Source organism: Microtus oregoni, unplaced genomic scaffold (assembly GCF_018167655.1).
Source record: "Microtus oregoni isolate MIOR12 unplaced genomic scaffold, Mior012 000107F_ref0000227, whole genome shotgun sequence".
Lineage (NCBI taxonomy): Eukaryota > Metazoa > Chordata > Mammalia > Rodentia > Cricetidae > Microtus > Microtus oregoni.
In genome coordinates, this window is record NW_024544725.1 from 1,628,628 (window position 1) to 1,648,712 (window position 20,085).

Consider the following 20,085-nt stretch of genomic DNA (forward strand, 5'->3'; position numbering starts at 1 on the left):
CTGAGGTCTATACTGGTTAGAATCTTGACAGTAAGCTACAAACACGTGGCAATACACAGATTAATAGAAATGGGTTAAATTGAGATGTAAGAATTAGCCGATAAGACACTAGAGCTAATGGGCAAAGCAGTGTTTTAATGAATACAGTTTCTGTGTGGTTATTTCCGGTATAACCTAGCTGGGCTGCTGGGACAAACAAAGGGCCACCCTCCTTGTGCAACACTTAATCATCAGAGAAATGCAAATCAAAACAACTGTGAGATTTCATCTTATACCTGTAAGAATGGCCAAGATAAAAAAACCCTGAGGACAACTTATGCTGGAGAGGTTGCGGGGTAAAGGGAACACTCCTTTATTGCTAGTGGGAGTGCAAGCTGGTGCAGCCCCTTTGGATGTCAGTGTGGCGATTTCTCAGAAAATTAGGAAATAACCTTCCTCAAGACCCAATAATACCACTTTTGGGTATATATCGTGCCACATAAACATGCTTAATCGTGCCACAAGGACATGTGCTCAACTATGTTTATAGCAGCATTGTTTGTCATAGCCAGAACCTGAAAACAACTTAAATGCCCCTTGACAGAAGATTGGATAAGGAAAATGTGGTATTTTTACACAATGGAGTACTACACAGCAAAAAAATTAATGACATCTTGAATTTTGCAGTCAAGTGGATGGAGTTAGAAAACATTTTGAGTGAGGTAACCCAGACACAGAAGGACAATTATCACATGTACTCACTCATAGGTGATTTTTATACATAAAGCAAAGAAAATCAGCACACAAATCACAATCCCAGAGAACCTAGAAAACAATAGGGACCCTCAGAGAGACAAACATATATCTAATCTACATGGGTAGTAGAAAAATACAAGATCTCCTGAGTAAATTGGGAGCATGGGGACCTTGGGACAGCATAGAAGAGGAAGGGGAGAAGCAGGGAGTGGATCAGAGAAAAATGTAGAGGTCAATAAAAATCAATAAAAAAGTTTCACTGTTAGGGAATTAAATAAAATAAAATTTTATCCTATATTCATTTAAATGTATACTCACTTTTGTTTACTAACGTAGTTTTTCATTTTACGATTTAGAGATTCCTTGTGATATATGTGTGGTTGAAAGAAATAGAAAATTCATAATTTCTATTTTCTAAATCAAGCTAGTATTAAGGAAGTTTGACTGGCTCAAAAACAGAGTTTTGTTTTTCCCTATTGCTTTGCAATTGCTTTCGGCCAAGAGCAATCACCAAATAGTAGTTACATTCTTAACGTAGCATCCAGAAACAGACCAAAGAGTCTTATTTTTTTTCTTTTTCCAATTTGCTGATAAAAGAAAATAATTTGGCTTTAAGACTTATTTATTGTGTAAGTAAAAATGTCCCAGTAAGATATTCAAATATTAAGTATTATTTTCCTGTCAAAAGAAAAAAATTTAGGGCCTCTCTTAAGATAGACTTTTTTAATTGCAAGATTAAATGAGGCATACGGACATGGAGATAATGAAGCAGAAGACAAAAAATAAGTAGAAAGGAGACACTTGTCAGTTTTCATGGGAGTAACTATACATTCAGTTTTATTAAAAAGTGAGGATCCGCAGTGTGTGGGTGCACCCCTTGTGGTCCTAAGTTCCTTGCTTGTGCTCTCTCTCCTTCTGCTCCTGATTTGGACCTTGAGGTTTATGTCCGGTGCTCCAATGTGGGTCTCTGTCTCTGTCTCCTTTCATCGCCTGCTGAAGGTTAATATTCAGGAGGATGACTATATGTTTTTCTTTGGGTTTACCTTCTTATTTAGCTTCTCTAGGATCCCTAATTATAGGCTCAAAGTCCTTGGTTTATGGCTAGAAACCAAATATGAGTGAGTACATCGCAATGGGGATGTTCTACTGGGAACTCACCAAGCCCAGCAGGCCTGGGTCTGGAAAAGCCTGGGATAAAACCGGACTCTCTGAACATAGCGGACAATGAGGACTACTGAGAACTCAAGAACAATGGCAATGGGTTTCTGATCCTACTGCACGCACTGGCTTTGTGGGAGCCTAGGCAGTTTGGATACTCAACTTACTAGACCTGGATGGAGGTGGGGGTTCCTTGGACTTCCCACAGGACTGGGAACCCTGATTGCTTTTCGGGCTGAGCAGGGGGGGGACTTAATTGGGGGAGGGGGAGGGAAATGGGAGGCAGTGGCAGGGAAGACACAGAAATCTTTAATAAATAAATAAATTTAAAAAAAGTGGGGATCCTCTAACAAGGTATCTGAAAATGACTTCCCCTCCAGTCATTGACTGGGTACTCCCACAATTTCTGCACAGCCTTTTCCTCAGCATATCTTGTAGGAGGGTAAATTTAATGTTAAACCTTATGTGGCTGTGTTCGGTGCCAGTCTCTTTTCTGAAAGTCTTGCCTGGTTGCAGCAGATGTTTCATTCTCCAGATCTCCCCTTGCTAGGAGTCTTGGTTAGTGTAACCCTTATAGATTCCTGGGAGTGTCTATTGCATTAGGTTTCTAACTCATCCCAAAGACGTTCCTGATTCCAGTTGTCTTTTCCAATACATATGAAAAACTGTCTTTGAAATCCGCCATACAAATAATCTGAATGAAAAAAAAATCACATGATCATCTCAGTAGATTCTGAAAATGTCTTTGACAAAATCCAACACCCCTTTATGATAAAGAGTCTTGGAAGGATCAGGGATACAAGGGACATTCCTGAACATAATAAAGTCAATTTACAGCTAGCCAGTAGCCAACATAAAATTAAATTTAGAAAAACTCAAAGCAATTCCTCCAAAATCAGGAAAGGGACAAGGCTTTCCACTCTCTTTATCTATTCAATATAGTACTTGACGTTCTAGCTAGAGCAATAAAAGAACTAAAGGAAATCAAGGTGATACAGATTGTAAAGCAAGAATTCAAAGTATCATTATTCACAGATGAATGCATTAAGTAACCCAAAAATTCTACCAGGGAACTTCTCAGGCTGATAAATACCTTCAATTAAGTGGCTAAAATAAACAACAACAACAAAAGAACCAGAACTTTGTTATACAAACAATAAATAGGCTGAGAAAGAAATTAGGGAAACAGTATTCTTCACAGTAGCCACAAATAATATAAAATATTTTGATGTAACTCTAAACAAGAAAGACCTGTTTGGCAATGGCTTCAAGTCTTTGAAGAATGCAATTGAAGGAGATATCAGAAGATAGAAAAATCTCCTATGACCATGGATTTGTAGGATTAACATAGTAAAAATGACCATCTTAACAAATGAAATCTACAGAGTCAATGCATTTCCCAACCCTATTTTTATGGCAAGTATTGCAATAAGTTGCAGAAATCAGCATGATTAACTCTCACGATTGAGTATGTTTAATGGAACATCAATACTCATTTTGGTTAAATTTTATTTTATTTACAAAAATGTGCACAAATTTTAAATGTTTATTATATGAATTTGTTCACATTTTACTAGAATTATCTTGATGATTTTAAACATCCTCTTATTATTCCATTGTGATTCCCCTTGGTGGGTTTCTATTCTTATTGATTAATTTTAAAAATAACCTGGAATGTAGCTGAAGGAAAAAAATAGAATTTCAGGGAAAAACATGATCCTAAAGAAGCTGAATAAGAAGGTGAACCCAAAGAAAAACATATAGTTATTATCTCTGCTATGGGAAATAGACAAGATTGCTGGGCAAAAAATTGGGATCTTGGGGGTAGGGTGGGATGGGGGTAAGGGAAGAAGGGGAGAGAAAAGTGAGAAGGGGAGGATGGGGGGAACTTGGGGAAATGGGATGATTGGGGATAAAACAAGGTTGGGTAGAGGAGCAGTGAATCACATAACTTAATTAAAGGAACCACCTTAGGGTTGGTAAGAGACTTGAACCTAAAGTGGCTCCCAGGTGCCCAGGGCAATGTCCCCAGTTAGTTCCTTGGGCAGCTGAGGATAGGGAACCTGAAATGACCCTATCCTAGAGCAATACTGACGAATATCTTGCATATCACCATAGAACCTTCATCTAGCGATGGATGGAGATAGAGACAGAGACCCACACTGGAGCATCGGGCTAAGCTCCCAAAGTCCCAGTGAGGAGCAGAAGGAGGGAGAACATGAGCAAGGAAGTCAAGACAGGAGGGGTGCACCCACCCACTGAGACAGTGGGAAAAACAGAAAGGCAGGCAATCTGTAAATCATGGCACCTACCAGAAGTTGAAAGATGGATAAGGCAATTGGAAAAAAGTCATTTCTTTTGTGTCAGCATCGGAAGTCTGCAGGCAGTGTGGAAAGGTAGAATGAGTGTCTTTGGTAAAAGAGAACTCCCAGAGTATTGGGGAAATCAATGTTTAGAATATTGGTTGGTGTCCAAAGAGAAGATACAAGGGTGAAAACAAAAGGTTATGCTTTTGAAGTGGAGCTCAGAAAATAGGCAAGAAGAGCAGCAATCAATAATCCTGGAAGAGCCTTCTGAGATGCATGAGAATAGTAACACATTCAAGGAATGGGAATATTATTTCATTAAGGACCTATTATGTCTTCAGGTGAGTGTGCCTCCCTGAGTGTTGGAAGTTATTTATTAAAATAAAAATTGAAATGCCACTACATTACCCCTTTTGTCTAAAATAAAAAGGCTCTAACTCATATAAGAAAACAATATACAATAAGTACAATGACTATATACAATATATACAGGCAGTAAATGCATCAACAATGTCTAGTCCATTTGAATTTGACAAATTCAGAGAAAATATTTCATATCTATCCTATTTTGGTGAGTACAAAGTCTTATACCTAATTTACTTTCTATCATAACTTGCTTTCTGTGTCTGGTAAATTATGACTATAGCTATCTAATCTTCAACACCTTCCAACTTTTTACTCAGGTGTTTAGTAAGCCTAGTTGAAGTAACACATTGGAAATAATCAGAACATTATGCCTTTAAAGTTAAATCAGAACCTTTTCTCTTGTACAGGAGGAAGTAACCATTCCCCAGTTTGACTTTTAAAGTACTGATGCATACTGCATAACCTCCTGCCCTGGAGCCCCAAATTCCATATTCAAATGAGAACAATTTCTAGATTTTTAAAATAAAACAGAAGGTGAATAATCAAAAAAAAATTAAAAAAAACTTTTTGAATACACTGATAGAATTATTATGTAGGTAGTGTATAGTATGGCAAGTAAATCTCTCCTATAGACCTTAAATGCCATCTCATAATAGTCTTAGCTTTTAGGTTAGTAGAAGGTAGATGTCTGTTTATATAGTCCCAATAATTTACCTATTCATAATCATCAGAGTTTCTATCAGTCAGCCTTTATAGAATGTTTAATGCAGGTACACCATCTTTCCAAGAGCTTGAGTTTACATATTGCACATGTAGAGGCCAGATAATCTTACAAATATTTTTGTTCTCTCATGCCAGGGAGGCAAATCCTTAGGATGTAAAATACATGAGACTGTGTATTCAGGAAATGAATCTTTAGAAAAACATATAGCTGATGACACCATCAAGTTAGGAATTACTAGACTATATAAAATCTATTGTTATGATCCAGGTTTGCTTTTTTATTTTATTCTCTGTAGGTTACTTAACATTTACATATGATATATAATAAGAATGTGATGTCTGAATTTAAAATTACAAGAACACTGTCTAGCATAAAAATTAAATAACATCATCAGATAAGGGAAACAGATATTCTACCTAAGTAAAAATTACATATTTTTACAACTTTATTGACTATGTTTTCCCTTGTATCCATAGTAATTTGCACTATAGGAAATAATTTTGAAAATACTATTCTTTAATTCTAGTTTTTCTCTTTGGAAAATTTAACCATATAGCAACAACTTAATGAAAAAAATGGCAAGCCCTAGTTTTAAAAGCAAAACCTCTGCTTAATTTCTAAATTATTATCATTTCTTATTTGTGGATAATAATTTATTTTATTTGCTTACATTTTTGGAAAGTAAATGAAAATTCATATTACAAAAAATACCAGATGACAACACTATTTCTCTTTTTGATTTAATTTTCTTTACATGTCCAAAATAGTATTACTATCAGAGGTAAAAATGAGGGGGTGGGTGTGATAAATCAGGATAGATAGGCTTTGTGGATACAGCCAAATATTTTATTAAAAATTCTAAAAGGCAAACTGGGCGGTGGTGGCACACACCTTTAATCCTAACAATCAGGAGAAAGAGACAGGTGGATCTCTGTGAATTTGATACTAGCCTGATCTATAGAATGAGTACCAGAACAGCTCAGGCTGTTACACAGGGAAACCCTGTCTCTAAAAACGAAAAAGGAAGTATAAAAGACAAATGGGACACAAGTAGGAATCACTGTAATAGTATCCATTTCCTTTTGGCTGATAAAATATGAATATTCTTTAATTATTTTTTCTTAATATCATCTAATTATACTACAATACATATATACTCATTACAAAAGTGTCATAAATCATAAATGTTCTTCTCATAGGAAACTAATTTTTTAAGTCAGTCAAGTTTTATTAAAGCAAAGATACTAAATGCCTGGAACTCACCATTAAAATTATTTTGCCACTGCCGGATGAAGGTTCTATGGTGATATGCAAGATATTTATCAGTGTGGCTATAGGATAAGGCCAGTTCAGGCACCCTCTCCTCCGCTGCCCAAGGACTTAGCTGGGGACATCTTCTTGGACACCTGGCAACCCCTATAGAGCCAAGTCTCTTGCCATCCCGAAAATGGCTCCCTTAATTAAAATACCTTTTCCTGCTCCTATATCTACCCTTTGTCCATCTCAACCATCCCATTCCCCCAAGCTCTCCCCAATCCTCCCCTTCTCCCTTCTCTCTCCCTATCTCCCCTTCCCTCACCCCACTCCCACCCCCGTGCTCCCAACTTTTGTCCAGAGATTTTGTGGACTTCCAATATCCAGGAGGATAAATATATATTTTTCTTTGGGTTCACCTTCTTATTTAGCTTCTCTAGGATCATGAGCTATAGGCACAATGTCCTTTGTTTATGGCTAGAATCCACTAATGAGTGAGTACATACCATATTCATCTTTTTGGGTCTGGGTTATCTCACTCAGTAAAGTGTTTTCTATTTCCATCCATTTCCATGCAAAATTCAAGATGTCATTGTTTTTAATGCTGAGTAGAACTCTAATGTGTATGTGTGCCACACCTTCTTTATCCATTCTTCTATTGAGGGGGACCTAGGTTGTTTCCATGTTCTGGCTATTACAAATAGTGCTGCTATGAACATAGAATCTTCATCCGGCGATGGATGGAGATAGAGACAGAGACCCACACTGGAGCACTGGACTGAGCTCCCAAGGTCCAGATGAAGAGAAGAAGGAGGGAGAAGATGAGCAAGGAAGTCAGGACCACGAGGGGTGCGTCCACCCAGTGAGATGGTAGGACTGATCTAATGGGAGCTCACCAAGGCCAGCTGGACTGGAACTGGAAGAGCATGTGATCAGCCCAGACTCTCTGAATGTGGCTGACAATGAGGGCTGACTGAGAAGCCAATGATAATGACACTGGGTTTTGATTCTACGCATGTACTGACTGACTTTTGGGGAGCCTAGTCTGTTTGGATGCTCACCTTCCTAGACCTGTATGGAGGTGGGAGGGCCTTGGATTTCCCATACGGCAGAGCACCCTGATTTCTGTTAGGACTGGAGAGGGAGGAGGAGGGGAAGTGGGGTGAATAGGAGGGAAATGGGAGGAGGGGAGGAGGTGGAAATTTTTAATAAATAAATAAATTAAAAAAATCAAAAAAATTATTTTGCCACATTTTACAATAATCCTTCTTCTGGAGATTTTAAAAAATACAAGCTATAATTTTTATATAATGGCTGTGGCTACTAATCTCTTCCCAAATGTGTTTAGTGGCATCACTGTCGGTTGCCACATGTCTTCCAGGATAAGAGGGACATTTGGGGCAGACTGAGGGGCCACTAACCGGGACACTGGGATTTGTCTCTACTGCATGTACTGACCTTTTGGGATCCTGTTCTCTTTGGATGTATACCTTGCTCAACCTAGATGTAGTGGGGAGGGCCTTGGACTTTCCACAGGACAGGGTGCCTTGTCCTCTCTTAGGATTGGAGGGGGTGAGGTGGGAGGGTGTGTAGAGGGAGTGGGAGGAGGGGAGGGAGTGGGAATTTGGATTGGTATTTTTTAATGTAATAAAATAATAAAAAGGAAACTATTTTTTTTTAATTTGGGGGGTTTTGTTGTAATAGGAGCAGCACGGCTGCGTCCCCAGCACCCCGGCCGCCTGCTAGCTTATGCCCCGAAATAACAACACACAAATTGTATTCATTTAAACACTGCTTGGCCCATTAGCTCTAGCCCTTACAGGCTAATTCTCATATTCTGATCAACCCATCTCTAATAATCTGTGTAGCATCAGTCTTACTGGGAAAGATTCTAGCCTACGTCCATCCTGGGTCTGAGCTTTATGCGTCTACCTCAGAGAGCGGGGAGCATGGCATCTCTGCTCCAGAGAGCAGAGCTGTCGAGTCTGAGCTCACCCAGCATTCTGTTCTGTTTACTCCTCCCACCTATGTTTAACCTATGAGGGCCAGCCAAGCAGTTTCTTTATTTTTTAACCAGTGACCTTCCTCCATCATGGGGGTGGGGTATAAGAAGAGATATCCTAGCCTTCATGTATTTCTCACTGGATTAAATCAAGTAACAGGTCATTTCCAATATCTAGAAGTCTGTGCATTTCAAGACATTTTGGAGCTTTTAATTTGTTGTATGTCAACATTTTTATTATGAATAGGAACATAATGATCTAATTGACTTGGTATAGTTACTGTTTCTTCATTTTCCTAGTAAGATTGTGTTTGGCTTAAGCAAGGGTACTCCTTACATGAAGTTACTTTTGAAAGATAAGAAATAAATTATCAATTTAAAAGTTAAGTTTCAATCCTAATTATAATGAATGATCACAAAATGTTTTTAGTCAGGTAGGGGAAAATGTGCATTTTTATATACATTTTATTAAAACATTTACAGCACTTTCCATTTTCCCTTTTCTTCTTCTAGCCACTCCTTGTCTCTTTCCTCCAATTCTTTCCATGTTCACCCTCAATTTCAAGTCAATAACCTTTTGATTTGATTATATTGTTACAGACATGTATTCGTATGTGTAAGTATGAAGAATTATATAAATACAAGCTGCCAAGTCCATTTTGTTGATTGTATGTATATGTTATCAGAGCTGACCACTTGTACTGGATATCAAATTAGTTGACCGATTCCTTGCAGAAGTTAATTCTCCCTCTAAGCAGTCTTTATTTACATGAATAGGAGTGGGACCCCATTAAATTTACTCCCTTCAATATTAGCATATCTATTGATAATGTTATTGTTGTGGTCTTGTTTTTTACAATCATTTTTTTCTTCTTTTTTTTTCTTTTTTTTGGTTTTTTGAGATAGGGCCTCTCTGTGTAACAGTCCTAGCTGTTCTGGACATGGTCAGCCCAAGTTGCATAACTTCTTTTAAGCAGTGTGTGTGTGTGTGTGTGTGTGTGTGTGTGTGTGTCTACTTCCATATATTATAAATAGTTTCAGGAAAATATAAAATGATTACCTGAGGCTTTATCAAATATTTTTCATGTTATTTGTCCTTCTTTCCTCATTTCTCTTACTATATTGGCCTCTCTCTCCCCTTTCCCAGTAACAGGCTCTCTTCCCCATTTTCTGTTTTCCTCTTCATATCACCTGCATCCTGCTGTTCAGTTCTCAAGGTCACATCCACTGCCCCACATACTTGTGTACTTTTCAACATTAAAACTTGATTCAAGTTAGATAGGGAGACTTGGCTAAACAGTCATGACAAACACATGATTAACAAAAGATCATAATATAATCCTCATTTATAGATTTATTAAAACTATAATTATAGAACCTAGAAATAATATAAGAAAAAATTCAGTATCTCAGGCTTTAAAATAAAAAAAATGCTTAAATATAATGACATTTTTAGGTACTCAATTTTTAATAGTTTAATATAATTATTTTAAAAGCTTATGTAGATATTTTCTCTGAAATTGTCATAGGTTATGTAAGAACTATGAATCTAAGAGTTAATGTCCTGAAGCATGTCAGCATAGGAGCTGGTTATATTTAATTGATAGAGCCCTTATCTTCAGGCTTGAAGAAAGTGTTGCTTTTTTTTTCAGTTGATGAAATTAGATAATATAGTCCATTTTCCAGGAGTTCATTGTGGACAGATTCTGTAACCAATTCTTAATCTATTTAAAGGTCCCTTATACTAGTGTATGTTTCCCTTTGGTAGTGGTGACTCATATAATTTTTATTAGTTTTAAATGGGAGTGCAAGCTGTAGTGAATCGATAAGTAGATACAATATGTCTTAGTTGTATTTTTATTGTGATAAGACAGTGTAATCAAGGAAATTTAGAGAAGAAACAGTTTGTTGGGATCTTATAGTTTAAAAGTGTGAGTCCATACCCATCATGGGGAAGAGAATGACAGTAGGCAGGCAAACATGATGCTGGAGCAATATCGGGAACCATATATCCTGATCCACCAGAGAGAGAGTGGGAGGGAGGGAGGAAGGGAGGAAACTAGGCATGATGTGCGGTGTTGAAATCCCAAAGCTCATGCCTAATGACACACCTCTTCCAAAAATCCACACCTCATAATTCTTCCAAAACAGTTCACTGAACTGAGAACCAAGCATTCAATTAAATGCACTTATGAGGGCCATTCCCATGAAATTATTATTCCAAAGCAATTCAACATTCATAACATATTTTTGCCATCTACTCATCTGCTTATAACCCATATCAGATTAGCTAAGAAATTGAAACTAGTATTTATTTCAAAACTATAAATTTCGCTCCTTTTCCCAAAATTCTTTGAATAAATGAATATGTTTTTTCAGTCTATGAATATTGCAGTTTCTTTTTGATAGATACTTGTTTTAATAAAAATTATGAAATGTCCATATTAGAAGTAAGGTAAAAACTGATGTATTCTGTATCTTTTTCTTTGTATCTTTTACTAGTGCAAGGGTGTGACTAAAATGTGTCGCTACATAATTTCTCTACCACCTGATATTCCAAAACCAGAAGTACAAGTTCCAGAATCTGTTCATCATGAAGACAGACCACCCAGGGTGCAAGTGGTAAGCAATTTTGAATAAAATTTGTCATTAATATGAAGTATTAATAAAATATTTACAAATGCTCTAAGATTGTCACTAACAAATATTTTTGTCTAATATTTTCAGTATATATGATATGAAAAATATCTCTTTTTAACTATAGTCATATTAATTTTAAAGGAATGCTTTGTGTATGGTGAAATACTAATTTTATTAATCATTCAGGTATTATTGAATTTGGATGGCCGTCAGATTTCAAGTATTGAAAGTAAAGTGATATAATTATCTTAAAACTCTGATTATGATCACCAGTATGCAATTGCACAGTGTGCAAATCTGTAAAATTAATGCTATTCTTAAATTACTGAGGAATTATAATGAATTGAATTTGTTTTACCAGTATTTGTGATGTGTGTGTGTGTGTGCGTGTGTGTGTGTGTGTGTGTGTAAACTGAGTTTCTCTCTTGTTCTTGTTTCTGCTACAATATAAAGAATTAATAATTTATCTTAATTGCTAACTATATGTTTATGTATGATACATTGCTTCTGTTTTCTTCATTTCCTTAATTTTGTTATTTAAAAATTTCGCTGTTCAAATTATTAAATGTTTATTTTTAAAAATGCATACAATATTGAGTAAAATTTTTTAAAAAAATTACAATATTTGTAAATTCCCTTCTAGCATACCATAGTATAGAATTATCTCCCTAATGATTATGAACAGTTTTATCAATATGTGTTCAAAAATTGCTTTCTTAAAGGGCCATAACAGTATATACTTTGATTATCAGCAGCACTTATGTATATCAATACATGATGCCTAGACTACTTAAATAATTATAATTGTCTAAGTAAAAATTAATCATAATCATAGTCATATTTTACTCCTCATAACTAGTGATACTATATATTTTTCTTACGTTTATGCATTATTTTGTTTCCTTTTGAGCGGATTGCAGGTTAACAATCCTTATTCATTTAACCACTTAATCTCTATGACAATTTATGGGCATTACAATATTATTCATAGGTGACAACTTTATTTTATGTACTTTCACAGTATGATGAGACTTCTTCAAACAGAATGAATGATTTACTGTGGAAACTTTTCAGTAATGATTTGAAAATAGTTTAAGAAATAGTTCCATTTCCCAATAGTTATTATCAAATAGTTCCATTTCCCAATGGTTATTATCTAAATTTTCATAGTGAAATTGCTGTTATATTTTTGTGAAAAATATATTTTTTATCTTGATGAATCAATGAAAAGAAGGTAGAGATTATTGATTTATATTAAGTTGAAATAGTGACTTAAAAATGAATAGATTGCTTAAATAGGAGTTGTCTTATTGTTTAATTGAGTCAGTGATGGTAATATACTAGAAAATGAACATGTCATTATCTGCTGATGGTGATTTATAAAATTTGTATAATCAGTCCAAAAATTTTAATCTAATTCTGTAAAATATATAAATCCAGAACATGTTAGGAAATAAAGTTTGTTATCTCAGAAACAAAAAATTTAAAACAATATGTTTAACAATCAGTGTATGACTTGGTCAATTTTAAATTCATACTTTACCAATACTTACCCTGATGTGAACTTGATCAAGTAATACTTTCTTTCTAACTCTTACTGTTCATATATAGAAAATATAGGAGTTGCTAATGGTTACAGAGGTCACTTACACATCTAAAAACTTATTTCTTTAATAGTGACCCTCTCAAACAAATTATTGTGTATATTTTGTTTAGTGATTAATTCTCAGTATTGAAATAGATTTTGGTGATTTTAATTAAAATGTTTGTTCTATAGATAAAGGTTTTTAAATTAGACTTTAGAAGAGGATGATAGGAATCTGGAGGATATTAAAATCAAATTATAATAACTATTGATGAAGGACATGTGTAATAAGGAAGGGTATAGGTTTTCAAGAGCCTTAGCATTACACAGTTTGGGGTCCCTCTTTTATTATATATTACTAATATATTAATATATGTGAATTATATACAAAAACATTCATAATAAGAAAAACCACAGAAATAATGAATTTTTAAAGTTCCCAAATATTACATCTAAAATACTCTCAAGGCCTTGAAAGTGGCATGTTCAAGAAAGGGGCTTTAAAACTTAACCTTCATTGGCTTCATGGTAATAGGCGTGTTTTTTACTCTTCCTACTTTTCTCTGGCTCCACTTCTTAGCAGTTCTTCTCTTTGCGTGGGCATGGGCACAAGTATTCTGAAAGAAGAAAGCAGTCCTGGAAGTCAAATGTAAATACTGCATAGATAAGGCTTGTATCTTTGTCAAGGACTATATTAAGCTACCATGGTTCCCTCTATTTCACTACCTGAATTATTCTTGCTACATCTCATTAAGCATTCATGATTACATTATATTAATTAATTTACTGTGGTTTAAAAAGTTAGCAAATTGTACCATGCCTTTTGTTTTAGGTTTGTTTGTTTGTTTATGTGGTGTGGTCTCATGTAATCTAAGCTTGTCTTTGAAAATGTCGCATAACATAGGCTGGCTTTGAACATCTCATCTTCCTGTTTCCACTTTCCAAGTGCTAGGATCCATGTCTGGTTTGAATTCTTATAGGTTGATGGCTAAATAAACCTAATCACAAATAGAATGATTTCTATATTCCTATTAGAGTGAGTAATGTGTTTTCTACCTTGTCTGTGAACATTATCTTACATCTGATAAAGTGTTCTGATGCCTTGGCATTATGTGTTCAAACATCTCATCAAAATCATCTTTCCTCTAAGATGCCTTGTTTCATATAGTTTTTTACACACTTAATGTATACATAACTATGACTATTTAGTTTAATGGGCGGTTATGAAGGGCAAAATTTTTGTGATATTCCAAAATTTTTATACAACTTGTGTTCTATGATATTTTTATTCATAGTTTTCCTGGGACTTTGGTGACCATTACAGTTCATTAAGTTATCAGTGATCCTGCAGTCAAGCGTGAAATCTATTCCAAGAAAATATGCTGATTCTCAATATCATTAATCCTAACATATTAGAGACAAAGTTTAACTGTACCTTTGAAATTTATTATGTAATGTCTAATTATAAATGTGGCTGTAAACCATCTTCCCTTGTGGAAAAATCTTGTTTACCATATAAAAGAGTTGCCAAGAAATGTTTAGATAGCAGGAAAGTTTAGACTTACTGCACAACAAACAAAACAAAATCAAGACATCATCAAAGTAATGATTTAAATAAAAATCATATTCAGTAATTTTTTAATATTTAAAATTCCAAAGGCTACTCCCTGAGCTTCTCGGTTGTGAAGTCCAGTAGTGGGGTTATTTCTAAGTTACAAAATGTGTGGTTGAAGTACTGAATGACTATAAGATATTTTTCATGTAAAAATGCATCATCTAAAGAGTGTTTTGTGTCTCCAAAATGAGTCATTATACTACATTGTGGAAATCTAGAATCTAGCTTCAAAAAGATGCTTGCTCTTTTTGGATTTTAGATTCTGTTTCCATATTACAATGGCAAATAATGAACTCAGTTATAAACTTTTTAACTTAAATATGCTATTGCTGCTCAGAAGGACAAGCCCAGAATTATTTATCTGACATATTGTTTGTATTCAAGTAATAAGAGATGAAGTGGGAGCCCATGAACAGACAGTAGGCTTTCTAAATTCTAGATGGAAGTAACTCTTGGATAAATAAATCTGATATAGTCTTATTAGTAGCTAATCTGGACAGCATAACTTTCCTAAACTAATTCTATTAGAAATTGTTGTATGACCACCCATATTTATTTATTTTTTTGCACTGAAAAAATTTCCTTTATTTTTCTAACAAGCCAGATAAAGCATTTTTACCATTTTCTAATGTAACCTCCCATAAATATTGTAATGCATATAATTGGAGCTGCCCCTAAGTTTTCAGAGAACAAGTGACCATGGGATACTCTATCAACTGATACGCTTCCAATACAACTTCTGTATCTATAACTCAGGGATGATAGCAAAATGGGGGAGGGAAAAAAGTCCTGTTAAATGTCAGATTTGTCTTTTATATTATAAATTTAGAACCCACAGAATAACTTCCTAAACGTTTTACTTCCTTCCTATTCAGTCTCATTTTACCTTATTCTCTCATGACTTCATGTCAAGAAATCTATAACCTGTGATTTGCCTTCCCACAGCCTCTCTACCATATAAATTTTAGTGCTATTAGAATTATCAGTGAATGCCAATTATATGAGTAAAATTTTAAAGAACATTCACAATCTTAAAAACAATCACTTACAGTTTTTTCCTTTCACTAAGAGATGAGCTCTCATTTCACATATTAGTCAATTTTAAAGGCTGCATGTGTGTAACAAGTTAATAGTTATTACTTCATAATTTAAATTTTCAATCATCATTTCCTTTGAATCACAATCCCATTTTGTCCTCAAAATAACTGTGATAGGTAGGAATTATTACTCTACCTTTTAAAGTATTTTTTAAATTGAAGCCCAGATACACACTATGCCCTTCTGTACCTTTGATTATGACTAATACCTATCAGATTCCATTGAATCATCCATATCATCTGTTTATCCATTTAATCACCTGTGATCAGTTGTCTTGTCTCAGAATCTGATCTAAAATTTAACCAGTCTCTAAAAATGGCCCCTATCCAACTCTAGAAATTCATTCAATATCAGCATGTGGCCTTCCTTCCTTCTTCAGCCAAAATATTTGGCCACTTATGAAGTTTTAAGAATACTTCGAATGATGAACTTTATGCCGATTGACAAACTTTTGATTGAGATCAACCAGGAAAACTTGATGTATTAAAAATCTTCAGAGGCATTGGAGAGCTACTTAAACGTGGGACCAATACCTTGAAAGAAAGAAAACATAGACTGTAAATCAATGCAAGCCAGAAGACAGTGACGTCAGAAGTGATGGAATGCTGGTCATAACACCAAAAAAAAAATGGACTGGAAGTACTGAAAGGAAATATCTACAAGCATAAAATTTTATGTCCTTTAAAATTATCCTACAGACTGAAAGTGAATCAAAACGTTTTGGACAAAAAAAAATTATACTGAAAATTTAAAATAAGCATGCCTAAATTAAAAGTTGTTCTTCAACAGAAGAAAATGATCCCAGATGGAAATCTCGGGGATGCAGAAAGGAATGAAGAGCAGCAAAAAATGGTAAATATTTATGAACATCTAAATTATTATTTTCTATGTAAATGATAATACTGATATGGTACTTAAAAGATGTAGAAATCAAACGCATTACAATAGCAGCTGAAAAGGAGGGGAGGAGGTTGAATGGAATTTAAGTGTTTTGTTATCTCTTAATTATCCAAAAATTGAAAAGCTGTTTTTTTTTTTTTTTTTTTGGCCAGTGGATGCTTTTGAAAATCACAAAGGAAAAACAAATGATTTACAAGTAGTAGTATGTCAAGACAAGAAAACTTGAAAACACTTGTTAAAGTGTCAAATTGAAGTCCATATTTAGCAAATACAATCTTAAATATAAAAAAATGAAATGGTCTGATTAAGAAAAAGAACACTTACTTGGTAGGAGAAACACTACTTAAAAGAGACACATTGAAAAATTATGCTATGTTTAAAAGGAAAACGATAAAACTGTGTTAATGCACAGATGGTTGGCATATAAAATATATAGCTTGATGATAAAAATTAATAGAGATTAAGAGGAATATCATGTTATTTTTCCCAAGAAAGTTAAATCAGTTTTAAAAATTAGAGTATTGTGCACAATTTTAAAAATTTAAATCTCTTAGCTTCAAAATTACAAAGCTAAACTATATTTGCACACAAACATTACTTCACTCTGTTACAGAAGAGGATACTTTTTTTCATTTCTAAATATAATTCTTTAAATCTTCCATGTCTGTCAGTTTCTGTTTTATTCCTATTTTTTGCTTACTTCTTCGATTCTCTTTTCACTGATCATGTCCTTCTTGGATTCCAATATATAGGCATACTTCTATTCTGCCTTTTTCCAAAGGTTCTGCTTCTTTTGGTTTTTTGACCATCTCCTTCTCTTCTAGACTTCTAGAAATCTTCTATATTTCTAGACTGACAATATGCTATGACTTTGTAACTTCCTGTTTACTGCTCATGTCACAGAAATCAAATTCCTACCACAACTGTTCTACTAAAACTTAGAACTCTTTATTTTTTTTAATGCAGCTAATCATTACTCTTTAAAATTGTATTCGGTCAGTTTTGTGAGGATGTACTCTTTGATTTTTTTTTCTAAAATTTTTCTGGATATTTTTTCTTAGTTCTATTTATTGGATCCCATTGGTTTTAAATATAAATGTTAGATTTCCCTTGCAGTTTGTTTTTAGGTGTTTGTCTTACCCCTGCTCCAACTACTTTGTTATATTTCAACGTACAGACTGTGGACTGTGTGTATCAGAAACAGTAAAAACATTTGTTCAAATGCATATTCCTGAACTTTTTACCTTTTCTAAATCATATTGTGCAAGGATGGGAGCAAAAATTTGCAATTTATAACAAATTCTTGGCAATTCTGACTAATATCTGTTTTGCACAATAAGGAAGTAATAAAATAACATTGTTGTATTAGTACTAATAATATTATTTAATTGATTTTTAAATTATTGACTTCCCTATCATCTCCAAAGTTATAAAATAACAGAACACATAAACGTGATTTCCATTCTTTCATGAATCTAGGCAAAACAGCATGCATTTTATTTCTAATGATTATATATTTATTTGTATAACAACATACTTAAAGAAAATAATTTACGTTTAAAGGTATTTAGAAATATAACTGGAAATGTAGGTTATGAAAACGCTAAGGTAGTTGGCAGTATAAAAAAATCTATATTTGTAGACTATCAGGTCATATACCATTTTCAAATAGGGAAATAACATAATAAAATGGAATCAAATAAGAAGTGAGAGCATGGGAAATGGAATTTTTTTCTTGAGTACTAGGAAGGAAGAGAAAAGCTAACATTTAAGATACTCAGTTTGTACTATCACTGTGGTGTTTTAATTTTTTTGTCTTACTAAATGACTTCAAATTTCCATAGATAGGTCATATCCCAAATGAGAATGCAATTAGGAATGTTAAGTGATTTGACAAAATTCACTGTGATTGATATGATATAAGCAGCAATAAAAGAAAAAGATGGAATGAATGCGATAGATGTCAGGTGGATGTTCAGAACATGATATCCCAACATATACCATCTTGGCACACTGAGTATTTTCAACCAAAGGAAAGAGAAAATTTCAGAAGGTGGTCACTCTCTGACTTCATATATTTCTCCCCTATAGCATAGGAGTAAAAGAATTCTTTGATCTGTCTGTTTTGAAGACATGTAAATCTGTTGTTCCATATGCCCTGCCATATACTTATATGCCACAAAAAAAGCTGAACTACTAGGCCTTGCCAAATTCCTCTAAGTTTATTCTTATTAGATCATATTCTTTTGTCTTTTTATTATCATGCTGTTCCTAAAATTATAAAGGCTAACTGAGTAAAACTCAGTGATAAAATTGAAGGCTAGGCTTGGTGTTTAGGAAAGTAGAAAATAAAGATTGTTAACACTTTGCTTCTAGGAATAACTGTGAAGTCAAAATTGTACTTAACGGTCTCAAATGAATTTGTAGAACAGTAACTTTATTACTTAAAAATCTGACTTTTTTCTGTTCCATGCTAGAGTTGGAAATGTAAAAAAGTACTTACTTTTGATCCATTTTGCAGCTAAGTAACTACCCAACCATTTACTGCCTAACAGAACTGAAGTAAATAATTTCATTTTGGAGAGGGCATGCTTTTCAAGTCTGTTGGGCAAAACACATGGTCAAAAGAGCTGAACCAGAGCTCCTTAGGCTACTGGAAATAAATTTAATGGGAACATAATGATGCTGTCTGCCTATGTCCTTTGCAGTGTTCAGTAGCACTTTGATGATTTTATTCTGCCTTCTTGAAATTATGTTTGGTTGGAAACACAAAAACCTATTATGTCTACAAATATGCCTAATCACTCACTAGCTTGTGTTTGTTCATTATTTATAATTTTCAGGTGGAGAAAATACTCTTCAACTGTATACCTAGATACGTAGTCATGACATAAATATAGTTATTGTCAAAGAATGAAAGTATTATTAATTCACCAGGATTACCTTTGATGATAAGATGCTCAATTTGTAAGCCTGAATATAGGTATAAATGGCATATTAAAGTGCTAATGGCAATAGTTTTTAACTAGAGAAATCTGCTTACTGACTTGCTCCCATGGATTGTACTGCACGCCTTTTTATATAACCCATGACCACCTCTCCAGGGGTGGCATTACCACATTAGGTTGGGTCCTCCTAATCAAGACAAAAATCCCACAGACTTTGCTACAGGGAAATCTAATGGAAGCAGCTTTGCAATTAAGATTCACTCTTCTAGATGACAAACTTGTGTCAATTAACAAAATACTAACCAGTACAAGTAGATACTTCTATGTTTAATCACTTGAGGAATATTTATAGTGTTTTTAATTGATAGTAGTAACAGCTTACTTTTCCACTAGCATTGGAAAATGATTAACTTCCCTACATCTACATTAACACACATGTAATTTTAGTATTTTGAGTAATAGTATTCCAGCAGGTGTGGGGTAATACTGACTAGTTTTGGATTTTCAGTACTCTGATTTTTAATTAAGATGAGTATATTTGCTTTTGCTGTTTCTGTATATTCTTTAGAAAAGTGGCTATTTTGGGTTCTTTCACCATTAATTGACTATTTCTCAGTTCATTATTGAGTTGTGTGCATTGCTTATGCATATTGGATGCTAATTATACACACGAGCATATATAATTTTCAAGTATTCTTTCAATCATAAGAGCTCCTTTAATATTCTTCAGTACCTATGGCAATATGATACTGAA